Source organism: Otolemur garnettii, unplaced genomic scaffold (assembly GCF_000181295.1).
Source record: "Otolemur garnettii isolate 467f Iridium unplaced genomic scaffold, OtoGar3 scaffold00106, whole genome shotgun sequence".
Classification (NCBI taxonomy): domain Eukaryota; kingdom Metazoa; phylum Chordata; class Mammalia; order Primates; family Galagidae; genus Otolemur; species Otolemur garnettii.
Window position 1 is genome coordinate 4959763 of NW_003852501.1, and position 14537 is coordinate 4974299.

The 14537-nt window shown below is 35.6% G+C and overlaps 1 pseudogene; it reads right to left on the reverse strand.

The window, feature by feature from the left end:
* Positions 1–6546: 6546 nt before the first annotated feature.
* LOC100962701 lies at positions 6547–12093 on the reverse strand (annotated as a pseudogene).
* Between the last annotated feature and the right edge of the window lie 2444 nt (positions 12094–14537).

Genomic DNA, 14537 nt, shown 5'->3' on the forward strand with positions numbered 1-14537 from the left:
ATTGCCACCCCTCATGACCAAGGCCTCCTGCCCCCATGCCACCTGCCATGAACAGACACTTCTATCTTCTGTTAGTTCAGACTAGACAGGACTGGTGACTGGTAGTTTTCAGGTAAACTTTCAGTGAGAAATTAACAAAAAGCACTTGGCTCAGTATCCCTTTCAATTACACCTCTTTTCCTTCCCCCTACACATTTGCTCCCCATCTCAGCCTCTCTTTTACCTTTGTTAGCTCACCCCTACTCAGGTTCTCACGTCTCTTGCAAAGATCTTTAAATTCCCCGGAGCTTTTACTATGCAGAGGGGAAAGAAAGAAGGATAAATTTAGGAATAATAGTGAGGTATGTGAGCTTGAAATCCTTTTATTTGAAAAACAAAATGTCCTTTCCCTCATACATTTTTCTAAATTCTTAGATCAGCCTTGTAAAACCTATGCATGACTGGTCCTTAACAGCATAATGTGATTATGAGAATTTCAGCTGCCATGCTGAGGGGTTTGGCTTATAAATGGCAATATATGACTATAGGCAAAAGGCCTATATATATGTCTCTGGCCAAAAAAGCTGTTTGAGATAGAGCAATGAAAAGACTGTGCAGGCATACTTGTGAGAAACTGAGGCAGAATCCCATATGGCCAGGTTGATTGTGGGCATAATCCTCCTAGACCTAAGGTTGGCATTATTGGTTGCAGGTGTAAAAACCCCCTGACTTAAGGCCCACATGGGAGCGGAGGCTTGCAAACAAGTTTTCTGTATGTCTTAGAAATTTCTTAATTATGCCTTGCTTAAAATTGAAATAACTGCCTCCAAATGGCGAGGCCAGTAAGGACAGTTATTCAATCTACTTTCTTCCCCGCAAGCCTCAGGCTTCATCAGATAAGAACAAAAGAAGTAATGGCTAACAACATGTTCTCCATTGAGTTATGTTAAAAGAATGATGTTAAAAGGATTATGTTAGGAAGATTATGTTAGGAGGATTATGTTAGATAAAGTGGTATCAGTTAATCCATAGATTACTAGGGAGGATCTGCTCACAAGATAGTCACAAGATGTTTATTCATGAGATGGATTATGGATTGTAGTGAATATTAATGAAGTCATTGATGTACAGTGCACATGTGTAGAGGGATTGTAATGAATATTAATGAGGTACAGTGGGCATGTGCACAGCTAACTATTTAAACCAAGAGAAAATAAAGAACCTGGCCACTCGCCATGAGAGAGTGGTGGTCCCTGGCTATTTAGGCCACAAATAAATAAAGCAACTGGTCACATGCCTGAGAGAGCTGTGAACCCCTTTATTTATATGTACAATTTCAATATGTAGGTTTATGCTCTGCGACACCGCTTCTCCATGAGACTCTAACAACAACATATGACAATCTCAAAAAATCATTTGGCAAATTCAGAAAAGGAAAACTCATTTCTCACCTAAATTAGTTTTTTAAAAGATCTTTGTGAAATACCCAAATGCCAGAAGAATAATATGATGACACTGAATGACTGCAATGCATCAGAGATTCTTTAGATAATGAACTTAGTGTAGGGTGCAAATGGGGGCACAATTCTTGCTGATAGGCATATTGATATTTCAAGACATTTAATTCTTAGCTACTCTGAAGGAAACACTGGAGGGACTTGGTCAGAAATCCTGTGTTCCTAACCCCTGAAAAATCCTAAAAATCCTATTGGAAGTGTTTTAGTTTCTATTTTGTTTATTTTTTGTTTTCTGATCATCTCACTCAAGACAATACCAATGAGTATAACACCCTTTTTCTAAAGACTTACAAGGTCTTAAACTGTCATGTCCCTGTGCATCACACACAGTCACACTAACTGTGTCAAGTACTAAATTTGGAGGCATATTTCCAAGGTGGAAATTGGGATTCTCACCATGTACACTGATTAAAAGCATAAGGTTTTTTTCTGACATTATCATCTCTAAATGCATTAAATGCAGTCATTTAAAGCATTTAGAAATGTTTTAATTTCATTAGCTAATGTTCAGAGACATAACGATTTTGTACCATTAAATTTTTTCAAGGATTCTTTGCCCTCCTTGTTCACAAATGGGTAATCATTATCATTATTTCTTTTTCTTTATGTTTCAAGTTACCCCTACTTTATTTTCTCTGGTTTCCATTTTAAGAAACACAGGCAATAAAAGGACTCTATCCCTATTGAAATCAGACAAGATTGTTTTTAAATGTTAATTACAAAATTGAAATAATCTTGGCACAATTGTGAAAATGTTTTAATAAGTAAATTATAAATTTAAAACTTTCAGAAAGGACTGCATGAATACAAAATTTATGGAGTTTTTAATAAAAAGGAAATGTCATGACCTTCAAATACACAGAGCATTTTATAACTTTTAGTTTATTAATAAAATATAAAGTAGTAGTTAAGTATTTGTAATCACGCTTAAAATTAGAAATTCCCATAACTCTCATGTAATAGCTAACTCTACAAAAATTTTAAAAATTGTTGAGGGAGGTTTGTCTTACTTGCCTTTGCTGATTGCACAAAGATCCAATTATTGAGACAATGAGGATTGTCAAGGAAAAAAGAAACTTTTTAAAATATGACAGACATCTTTTCAGGTGAATGAGAAAAACTACCTCCAATTCAGTCACCCCTCCCCTTACTCCCCACGCCAACTAACTGAGCTCAGGGGCTTTTTTTTTTTTTTTTTGCCAGTTTTTGGCTGGGGCTTGGTTTGAACCTGCCATATCTTGCATATGGAGCCGGCCTCCTACTCCCTTGATCCACAGGTGCTGCCCCTCAAGGGCTTTTTAAGAAGGGGCCAACCATGTCTCTCGGGGTAGGTTGTGGTGCATTTGACGAGGGTTATGTGCATTATGGGCAAATGAGTCTTAATATAAGGAATTCTGCCAGGAGCCAGAAAATGGCTGTTTCTGCCTTTCTCTTGCAGAAAAGTAGGCTGTTTCTGGGAAATAGCAGGTCAAGTAATGACTTAAGGAAAAGAATTATAAAAAATATAAAATGGTCTTTGAAATGTGTTCATAGAGCCCATTACAAAATTAACAATAGGAGACAGTTTCGTTATAGTCAAAAAATTTACTATATTTAGCAATTACTATAGCAGAATGAAACAGTGATTTCTATGGTCATTTACTGAAAGCTAATGTCAAATGGTGAAAAATAATCTCATGTTTTATGACATCCTCACTTTAAATGGTTCTTAACATTATTAATATGCTAATGTACTTCCAAATGTAGAAGGAAAAGAATGACTAAACCCTCCTGAATTAGTTCTGATTTCTGTGTTATAAAATATAAAATTTTACTTAAGCTCATAGAGTAAGTTAAACTGGAGAAAATTAAGAAAAAGTAAAGTGCAATTGCAATTCAAATACATTATTACACAATTACAAAGTTCCTTTCAAAATTTATAATATAGCCTTATAAGATTTATGAAATTAACCCTTTCATTTGAAAACATCAATTGTGTTCAGTTATTGTTTACTAAGGCATAATACTGAAATTATGAAAAACTAATTCTTTTAGCACTTTATTGAGAAAATCCTACCTCATGCCACTGCTCACCTGAGTCTCAAGCTCTCATTGTTAGTAATGCTGATAAATATATATTCAGCCAGATGAGTCCCAGAGTGCATCTATCTATGAGGCACCAGGATGCAAAATTGGCCTACAAGAAAGGAAGCCCCACAGTTTTCACATCAACAGTAGTAAAAGGACAAGGTCTAACTTTGTGACTGTTAAAAAAAGAGCCATAAAAGGGAAAATGGAATTTACCTAGTTCCTGGAAAAGACAATAGGAAAAGCTGGGTTTCAAACTTTTTCATGCATGAGTTCATTTTTCTAGATAACTTCAGTCTCATAGATTGTATGTTCTTAGTCTTTGACAACAAAACAGGTATCTCTCAATAACTCAAACTGCAACATGAGTAGAATACAATGTTAAATTTTCCCATGTATTTTAGTTGGTCAAGTGAATCATAGTGTCTTTCAAGTATTTTCCCTACTGGTTTCTAATTTCCAGAATCAGAATTTGACCACAATCACCTTTGTGGAATTTTTAAAAATACCATGTCTATCAGACCTTAATAAACAAGGTTCTCTGTCCTCCAGAGGACATATCCATGAGCCAAAGCACCAACCATAGATAACAAATTGCAAGCTGCTTTTCAACTTTTGCCTTCCACCGATTTGTCCAGATGCATTAATAGATGAAAAAAAGGACATCTCTATTCCAAGCAGAATGTTTGGAGATGAACTATTCTCAAGAAATTATACTTTGATATGAAGTATCAACTACTCTGTTGATATGTTTTGCCACTCCATCCCTCAGTCCCCACTGCTGTTTCTACTTACAAGAGTTTTTCATTTCATACTCTCAGCAGTGGAGCACTTACTCTTTAGCAATGGCCATTTTTTTGTTATCGAGATACCCATCAAACTCATCTCTATTATAACTAAATGTAGAATTAACTTAGCCATAATGATGAGTACTGATTTGTGGTTCTCTTAATCATATATTTCCACACATTAAAATGATGACTTTTCTTCCTATAAGTCTGTGGATTTGAACATAGGACAACAGCTTGACCCATGTAGGTTCAGCATGAAATGTTATATGTCCATCTTTTATCCTCTAAAAAATAACTCTTACATCAGGCCTCGGTCAGTACCACCCATCTCATAGATTTCTATTGTCCACAAGTTTAATTCTACTGGTTTCTCCAATCCAGTCCAATATATCATTTACTGCCATGAATATGACTTCTCAACACAGTTGGCCTTTTAGGTTATCTGTTTGCTATCTTCTAAGCAATTTTAACTCCATTTGAAACTTTTTTGTACACTTCTAAAACCAAAAATCCTGTACCAAGGCAAATTATCTATCAAAAATAAAGGAAAAGTAAGAATATTTGAGATAAAAACTGAGAAATTTGGTACCAGCAGGCTCACCTTACAAAAAAAATAAAATAAAATAAAGGTTTTATAAAGCTAAAAGCAAGTGGCTACACATAATGATTTAAATTCACATAAAATTACAAAGAGCAGACATAAACATAATCATATAACTATGAAAATATGAAAGCATATTAATTTTTCTTTAGTATCTTGAATCACTTGAAACAATTGTATAAAAATATGAGTATAATTTTATTGTTGGACCTATTATAAGTGTATAGTATACTTTTAAGAGCAATAAATTTGAGGAGAAAAAAGCTATTTGTGGATAATGAAATATCTCCTGATAATAAATTGGTTACACTGAAACAAAGAAAGAAAAACATGAAATGGGGACCAAGATGCCTAAGATTACAGAAGTTGTAGTATATAATCACGTACCCTTATTTTAGAAAAATAAATACAATTATATAAAATAATAGTATAAAAATGTTTCAAGGTTGTAATATATAGATATTATAAGTGGAAAATTAATAGCACAAAAATGGAATTGAGGGATAGAAATATATATAATTGATTAAACATAGGACAAACATTTCAGGACATTAGGCAAATTCTTTCTTTTTTTATTGCAATATAATTTGATATAAAAATATTTAATTCCCTCTGGATAGTCGAAACTCTCAGGTATCAAACCTGAAGCAGGCAGAAGGGAGCTTGAGAGACAAGGGTCAAGAGAAGCTACTATACACCAGCATTTTGAGGAGCCCAAGGTTCACCCAGGGCTCTCTTGGGCTTGTGCACCCTAGGAGACCTTTTGAATATCTTCCTTACCTCAAGTCCCTGGAGAAATACAGGCAATGCTGAGAGATGATAGAGGCCCAGATATACTTGACAGAAAGGCTGGTGGTAGTTTTTGAGGTTCAGTTAATTTTCCAAAATTGTAACTTCAGCAAAGTTACATTGTTAGTGTTTGAAAAAATAAAAATTTTCAAATATTGCAGTGTTGTGTCACACCTGCCTTTGCCATGCAAAGTACAGCCTTATGTGAACCCAAAGGTCAGGAGTATGTAGGCCTGCTTCCCCTACCACCCAGAGAAGAGGAAGAACCTGGTAGTCCTTCTCTGAACTGGCCAAAAAGTCGTAGCCTCACCTTGGACTGAATGAACTGGCTAGGCTAGGCATGAGGTGGCTTTTCACAGCTCTGAGAGTACTTCACTAGCTCCTTTTCTCCTGCCAAAATGGCCAAACTTGTGCCAAATGTTGCCCAAGAGACAAAAAAAGACGCAAATGGTTTCCAAGTACATGTAGATCATGAGCAGAAGTCTGAGGCTTAGAGAAAGAGATAAAAGGCCAGGTTCTCTTTGTGTTGCCCAGAGCAGACTCTGATCCCAAAGACTTTGATGGGGAGAGGGAAGACTGGATGGGTTCAAGTTTTATGGTCAAAATAATAAATTAATCATAAGTTTTCACAAAACAAACACCACAGCTCCACTGATGATGAAGTGGGACTGGGAAAACCAAACACCAAGTAGAAGCCAGCTGACCAGTGTAAGGTGTCTCAGTACAAGCTCATGGGCCCAGCAGCTTCATGGCCAAATACAAAGACCTTCTGCCAGCTGTTATACAAGTTTCCAGGAGCCAGTCAGTAAAGCTGGCTTTTCGACTGATGCAGGATGCCCATCACCATCTCCTGTAAGGTCTGTGGGTTACAGTGCTCCTCGGTCCAGCTGAAGACAGGCTGACAGCTTCTGGCAGCTGGTCATGGACATGGAGCATTGAAAGACTGCAACAGAATCCGTGATGCTTTGACACATCTTGAACTTGACTTGATCAGAGACCTGGTCACCCCCCATGGGGGGTTGTCCTCATATGCCTTCATCAACTGCTCATAGTTCATTTTCATGATCCTTAGGGCCGTGAAGTCCTTGCATATTGTGAACATCTCCTCCTGCTTTCTCTTTACCATGTGCAAAAACTGGATGTAGTTAATGGTTTTCTTTTTTTCTTTTTTTTTTTTTTTTAGAATAATGGCTTTTCTGAGATTTGGGGATCCAATGGAGAAGTCCTGCTCCTCTGAAGCTTGTCGTATCCTATCTTGATGGCATCCCTCCTCTTCTGCTCAGCCTGAGTGTGAGCTCGCTGCCACTGGTCCTTGTAAGATTCCTTGTAAGATTCCTCCTGGTAGTGATCACTGTCCTCTTTGTCATCTGTGATGGGTTTGGAAGAGGCACTGGTGGAACCTATGCTTTTAGCTCTGGACACTCTACTCTCCTTGCAGGTGCTTTCTACAAAAAACCCAGAGTCCAGGCTGTTGTCACTGTAGGCATACTCCACCTTGGTACATGTGGAGAGAGAGCTGTCTTCTCTGTAGCCCTGGGATGGAGAGCAGGGGGAAATTTGGAGACAGAAGGGAAACCTTTGGTCTTCAGGACCTCCTACTTGCATGAGCTTGACCCACCCCTCACAGGCATGCATGCCCACAGGGCTTGCCTTGACCCAGGGGTATGCTGACTAGGTAAATATTTTATGGCTAAGACCTCAAAAGATAACAGATAAGAAAATAAGCAAACTGGGCTATATTAAACTAAAAAGCTTCAACACAGAAAAGGAACAGTCAACATGATGAAGAGACAACCTGTTAAATGGGAGAAAATATTTGTCAACTATATATCCTAAGAGGTGATATCCAGTTTTATAAGGTATTCGAATAACTCAACAGATATACAAATAATCCCATTAGAAAGTGGGCAAAGGACATGAAAAGACATTTCTCAAAAGAAGACAAAAAAATGCCCAGAAAGCAAATGAAAAAATGCTCAACATCACTAATCATCAGGGAAATGCAAATCTAAATCACAATGAGGCACCATCTTATTCTCGTTAGAACGGTTATTATTAAAAAGACAAAAGATTATTTACCAGCAGGGACATGGATTAAAGGGAACTCTTATCCATTGTTGGTGGAATGTAAGTCAGTATAGCCATTATGGAAAACAGTGTGGAGATTTTTCAAAAAACTAAAAATAGAACTAGAACCACCACATAATCCAGCAATCCCACTACTGGGCATTGAAAAGGAATTAATATATCAAAAGCATACCTGCATTTACATGCTTATTGCAGCACTATTCACAGTAGCAAAGACAAGGAAAAAAACCTAAGTGTCCATCTATGACAAGTGGATAAAGAAAACTTGAATATAACTGTCTTTTTCTCTCTTACGGATGGGTGGTTTTTTTTCTGTTGGTTTCATTTTAGTATTGAGTACATTGGATACTTGCTTTTCCATTATTGCCATATTTTACTAAAAATAATGTGCATCAGCTCTACCTAGGTTAATATAAAAGATATAAAATCTCCATCTTTTTGTGGATGAATGTCATTCCATGGCATACATACACCACAGTTTATTAATCCATTCATGAGTTGATAGGCAATTGGGTTGCTCCCACATCTTGACAGTTATAAATTTAGCTGTGAAAAACATTCTAATGCAAATGTCCTTGTAAAATGATACAATTATTTTTTTTTTCTTTTAAGTAGATACCTAGTAATGGGATTGTGGGATCTAATGCAAGGTCTACTTTAGCTACAACTTACTTATAATTCTCTCAAAAAATGGGAATGTCTTGAATTCCCCACTGAAGAAACACAGGCTGACTGAATAAAAAAAATACAAGCAAAATATTTGCTGTCTTACCTCTAAGAGTAAAATAAGACTCACGGTGTAGGAATGGAAAACAATATTTCAGGTAAGTGGAAATCAGACAAAAGCAGGGATTGCAATCTTATTTGCAGATACAATTGGACTTCAACAAACAAAAAAAAGGACAAAGATGGACACTATATATACTGATCAAGGGAACAATATAACGAGAAGAAATTTCAATTCTGAACATCTATGCACACAAGGTAAATGCTCCCAGAATTAGAAAGTGAATGCTAACTGATCTGAACAACATGATATCCTGCAACTCCATAATAGCTGGAGATTTCAACACCCTCCTGTCATAACTGTTCCTAGATCCTCCTAGGACCTTCTTAAAGTAATTCAAATGGAAAGTTGTTTATTGATGTAACCAGTGGAAAGTGGGCTGCCCTCTACTGATGATACAGCTTAAATGAGTTGGTGCACAGTTCTAAAAACTATCAAAATATTATTCTTTGGTTCATTTAGTGTATATGTAGCTGGAGGTTCTTTTACTAGGCATGGTTTACATTCTTTTACTTCTTACAAAAATTAAGGTTTTCATGTGCCACATATTAAAGGCACAGAGGCACTTGTGCTTTGAAAGTATTCTCTCTGGACCAGGAAAACATCAAACTCAGGAAACTGCAGGCTTAAAACTGCTTCCATTCTTCCCAATTTGGGGGATTCACTTAAGTCAAACCAGGGGCATTATTTAACTTTTAAAAAGGGCTTATTTTCTTCTTTCTTTAAATACAATTGAATTACCTTATTGAGGTTTCCTTGGTAAAATAAGTTTTGTTAGCTTTGTTAATTTGAGCAGCCACACAAATTATTTTCTGAAAAGTGGTGCCTTTGTGACTTTACTAGTAATGCGGGGTCAAAAAGAGTGAACAGGTGGTTTCCTGTTGGAAATGCTTTTTGTTGTGGGGACAGAGGGAGTAGTGGAGACGGACAATGATGAAGCACTCTTGTGGAAATATCATAGAAGGATGGGTAAATAGCAGTGGAATCCAATCCAGTACATGAGGAGTAATCAGCTTCACAAAAATATCCAAGCTTCTGTTAAATGAGTTGTGGATTATTTAGTTATATAACTAAATATTGTCTTGCTGCTTACATTTCCACAATGTTAAAGCCATTCTATTAATAGATTCTTTATGAAACTATGTAACATTTCATGAAATAAGAGTTTAATTTTTATTTATCTTTAGAAAGGGGAGGAGTCACACTCTGACATATTTAGATATTAAGACAGGCATTAATAAGTAATTGATGGTATTACAATTTGACATTTATTTAACTGTAAAAAAATTAAAAATCATTTCATAAAATGATCAAAATTTAATATGCTTTACCAAATATTCTGCAACTAAACAAAATAATTAGGTACCTAGATGTAGCTGTTAACTAAAAGTTTAAATTATAATAAATGTTGATTTGTTTTGTTTTGTTTTTAGCTTAGAACTTATGAAACAGACGACTTTGCTTCAAGAAACTGCTTAGGAAAGAATTTGCCAATGGGCTTAATAGAAGTGCCTTCTTTATGTTCTCTGGGTTCATGAATATTTGTATTTTTAAAATTTCACTTAGTCTTTATTTGATATATTTTATCAATCACAAATATTTTTATAAAAAAACTCTACTTTGAACATACTGTCTTTGTATTTGTATCAAGATATCATGAGCATCTATTACCAGATAAGTAGTATACTTGATTAAGCATAGGAATAAAAAATTTAAAAATGGGGCAGCACCTGTGGCTCAAAGGAGTAGGGCGCTGGCTCCATATACCAGAGGTGGTGGGTTCAAACCCGACCCTGGCCAAAAACTGCAAAAAAAAATAAAAATTAAAACTTAAGACAGTATTTTTGCTCTAGATTAATCAAGTTGATTAGATCTCTCTGTTATTTACAAAACTATAAAATTATAAATGGGATGTTAATTTTCTCCTGTTGCTATAACAAATTACCACAAACTGAATGGCTTAAACTAATGCTTATTTATTATCTTATGTTTTGTAGGACAGAAATAAGACACAGTTCTCACGATGCTTAAATCAAAGACTTGTCAGGGCCACGTTCATTTCTTTAGGCTCGAAGATAATCTGATTCTTTACTCATTCAGTTTGTTGGTAGAATTCAGTTCCTTTTATTTGCATAGGATTGAGGCCTGAGTTTCCTGGCTGGCTGTCTCTGGAGGGTTTTCTGTTTCTAGCAGCTACCTATACTCTTTGACCTGTGGCCCCTTCCTCTATCTTCAAAGCCACCAATAGTGGCTCAAGTCAGTCTCTCACTTTGAATCTGCCTCTTCTATCTTGTATCTCTAACTGACTCTTCTACCAACCTCTTTCATTTTTAAGGCCTGTATGATTACCTTGGACCCACTGGGGTAATCTGAGAAAACCTTCCTATTTTATACCTTAATTTCATGTTCAAAGTCTGTTTTGCCAAGTAAGGTAACATGTTCACAGATTCCAGGGATTAGGGCATGGACATATTTGCAGGGCCATTTTTGCCTATCTCAAATGCTTAATTTGCTTTTGTGTTGTTTTAAAATATTCCAATACACTGTTGGCCAAATAGCCTCTTAAAGCCAGAGAAGATAGTTAAAACAAACAACAGTGGAACCGGAGCATATGACATTTTAATAGTTGGTACCAAATGACTATTGGAAGGAGTTGAGATTAAATCCAGTTACCAGTTACACGGGTAGTATATATACTATGAAATCCTAGTTCTCTAGTCCGAGTGATTTACTCTTTATCTCTAACACCTCTCCGCTTTTCTACCTGTCCTGTTGTTCACAGTGTTTAATTCCAGTGTTATTTGGCTTTCTCTATTTGCATCCAAGCACTCGACCTTTGAGGCGGTGCTTAGGTTCTATATCTTCCTGGAGCTGCCCACAACTTCAGTAGATCACAATGACTTCCTGTCTCTGAACACTGATCACTGGAAATACTTACTTAGCACTCAGTGGTACGCTACTCTCATTAACTTTTCACAGTGTTCCTTTTCCCTCTAGTTAAATTTCTACTTTCTCAAGGACAGGGACAGTGCAGCAGATTTCTTTTTGTTTTCACAACATCTAACAGTGGTTCCAACTGTGGGTTTCTGTGTCCTACTGTGTATGAAGTAGTTGTAAGGTTCCCCCAGGTCTGTACACACGTATGTTGTTCTTCAGTCAGTGCATGCTACACAATATACTGCTGGTGTGATGTCCTCGTATACCCGAAGGATGATTGTTTCTGAACAAATTCCAAACTTGTTGAACATGGTAGGCACTTAATAAAGCATTTTATGCATAAAATTAGAATGGTAAAATAAAGAAAATATTGGGTGTAGAGATTTTTAAGAGTTTAATATCCAAACTACTTTGAAATTATAATTTTATTACAGTATGTCAGTTACCCATATCAACATTTTTAACATGATGCTAAAGATCGCTCCTGAGGGAAGGAACTGATAATATATCTTTAATACTACTCCCCTCCTCTCTCATACCTCCATGTGTATGGTGGTTATTCAATAAGTATTTGTTCATTGATTGGGTTCTTTGAACTGTGTTGTAATAATTAAATACAGATTTGGGGTATACCTGATAGTATATATGGTCATCTAAAGTTCTATAACTATGTCAGCTTAAATTTTTAGTTGATTTGACAGCATAAATTCATTTTGACTGGCATATTCTCTAGGTCAGCAGTTCTCCTATGGGTCATGACCCATTTGTAACAATGAAAATATATCCTGCATATCAGATATTTACATTACAATTCATAAAAATAGCAAAATTATAGTTATGAAGTAGCAACAAAAGTAATTTTATGGTTGGGGGTCACCACAACATGAGGAACTGTATTAAAGACTGGTGGCATTAGGAGGCATTAGGAAGGTTGAGAACCACTGCTCTAGGTTTTTCTAAACATTTTTTTCCTGATATGTTTGCTATAGAATTTAGACTCCTATATACATAAACATAAACAAGACCTAATTTTAATTTAACTAAAATATAACATTAATAGTTTTTCAGGTGAATGCAGAACATTGACACAAGAATTATGTGATGTATCTCCAGTATTAACTGAGGCAATGGAAGCCCTGTAGGATAGACCAGTCTTATGTAAGTTGGTGACTTTCTTTCTTTTTTTTGTTATTCTTTTTTTAAAACTCCAATGACAGTGAGAAGTGACTTTCTTCTAATTAAAAAAGAAACCTTGCTTTTACTAATAATTTACATTAATTTTCAGTATTATCAAATTCATGTACAATAATTTTGGTAACATTTATAATTTACAGTGATAATTTCATCTCAACTTGCATGTGTATCATTTGTGTATCAGCTTATTTGAATATTCCTTGCTCTAGAATACAAGATAGAGGGGAAAACAAAGGTGTCCCTGTATCTAGACCGCCTCTTATTTATGTAAAGGTTAAGGGGCTTTCCCCAGTCTGTCATCTTCTTCACTCCCTTGGAATTCTAAGTAACTAAAACTGGTGTATGAACCATTCCTGGAGAGAAGGGAGTAATATAGGGACTGAGAAATAACTAACCAGAGATGAAAAAAAGAATATTTAATATCAGTATTTTATTAATGTAATTCAAGGAAAGAGAGGGTTCAGAGACATTATGCTAACCAAGAGTTACTTGGTAATGCTTTAGATAAGAATCCTATGCATTTTAAACTCGTTGATTTTTTTAATTGTGTATTTGAATTTTATTCTTTTGTTTCTCATAAAATAGAAAGTAAGTTCTTTTTTATAAATGCCTGGAGTAGTATGAGTATTTAGCTTTAGGTAGACTAAGGGGTTGATAATAATTCAGGAAACAGGAAACTAGGGGACTCTTACCAAGGTGCTGAATCCTGCTGTGAGTCATCCCTTTTAGATATTGCTCAGACTATTTTCAGAGGATTTCCCATTACTTTCTGATTTGGAATGTTGCTTATCCTATAATAAGTTGATAGAACACAAATTCTGGGATAACTTGGTTAAATAATAACATTCAATTGCCTTTTACTGAGTTCTACATGTTAAACACTGTTCTAAGTGCTAAAGATACAACATCAGTAAAGTACTGCCCTCAAATTGCTTTATTTTATGGAACCAAAAATAAGCAAATGCATTTTAACCAAATAATGGTGTAATCTAAGGTCTTGTCCCAGGTGCCATGTGGATGAGGTATTCTGGGGTAAGGAAAAGAGGTAAACATCTAGGAAAGTTTCCTAAGGGAGGTAGGTATAAACTGAGTTGTGAAAGTTGAATAGGCAATTACTTTAGAAGAAAAGGTAGGACAGAACATTCAGGTTGAGGAAGCAGCAGGTGCAAAAACGTGGAGTGAGAGGGAACCTGCACCCTTGAGAAATTACTTGCAGAAGCCCATGCTGGCTCTTGAGTTCATAGCAAAGGCCGGATCATAGCAGCCCTGAATGTTCTGCACATACATGGTTATTATTGACCAACTGGTTAGCAGTTTGTTTCTGTTTTGAAATTTCCTTCTTAACTTTTTCACTTTAAGATATTGGCATTGATTGAATCTTTATTACTTTAAACATTTGGTGTTTGATTTTAATCAGGTATTAACATTGTCTACAGATTAATATTTGTTCACAAGGTTAATTTTTTTTTTAAGAAAAAAATGCTTTCATGTGTTTTTGGTTACCTGAAAAAGATAGCTGACTTCTACAATGCAAATAATTCTTACTATGTTATAATTCTTGATCAGTACTTGGAAAAGAACAATATTGTAGCCTGAAGCCTTTATAATCATTCAGTTTCTATGGCTGTAAAATTAATATAATCATAATGTTTATTTTATAGAGTTTTGTGTAGATTAAGTTTGTTCACTTAGTATTGTGTAACACTTGGCATATCACTAAGTTGTGAATATTATTTTTATTTTGAGAGGAAGTGACTAGAAAGCTCTCAGCAAAAGAGGGCTGTATT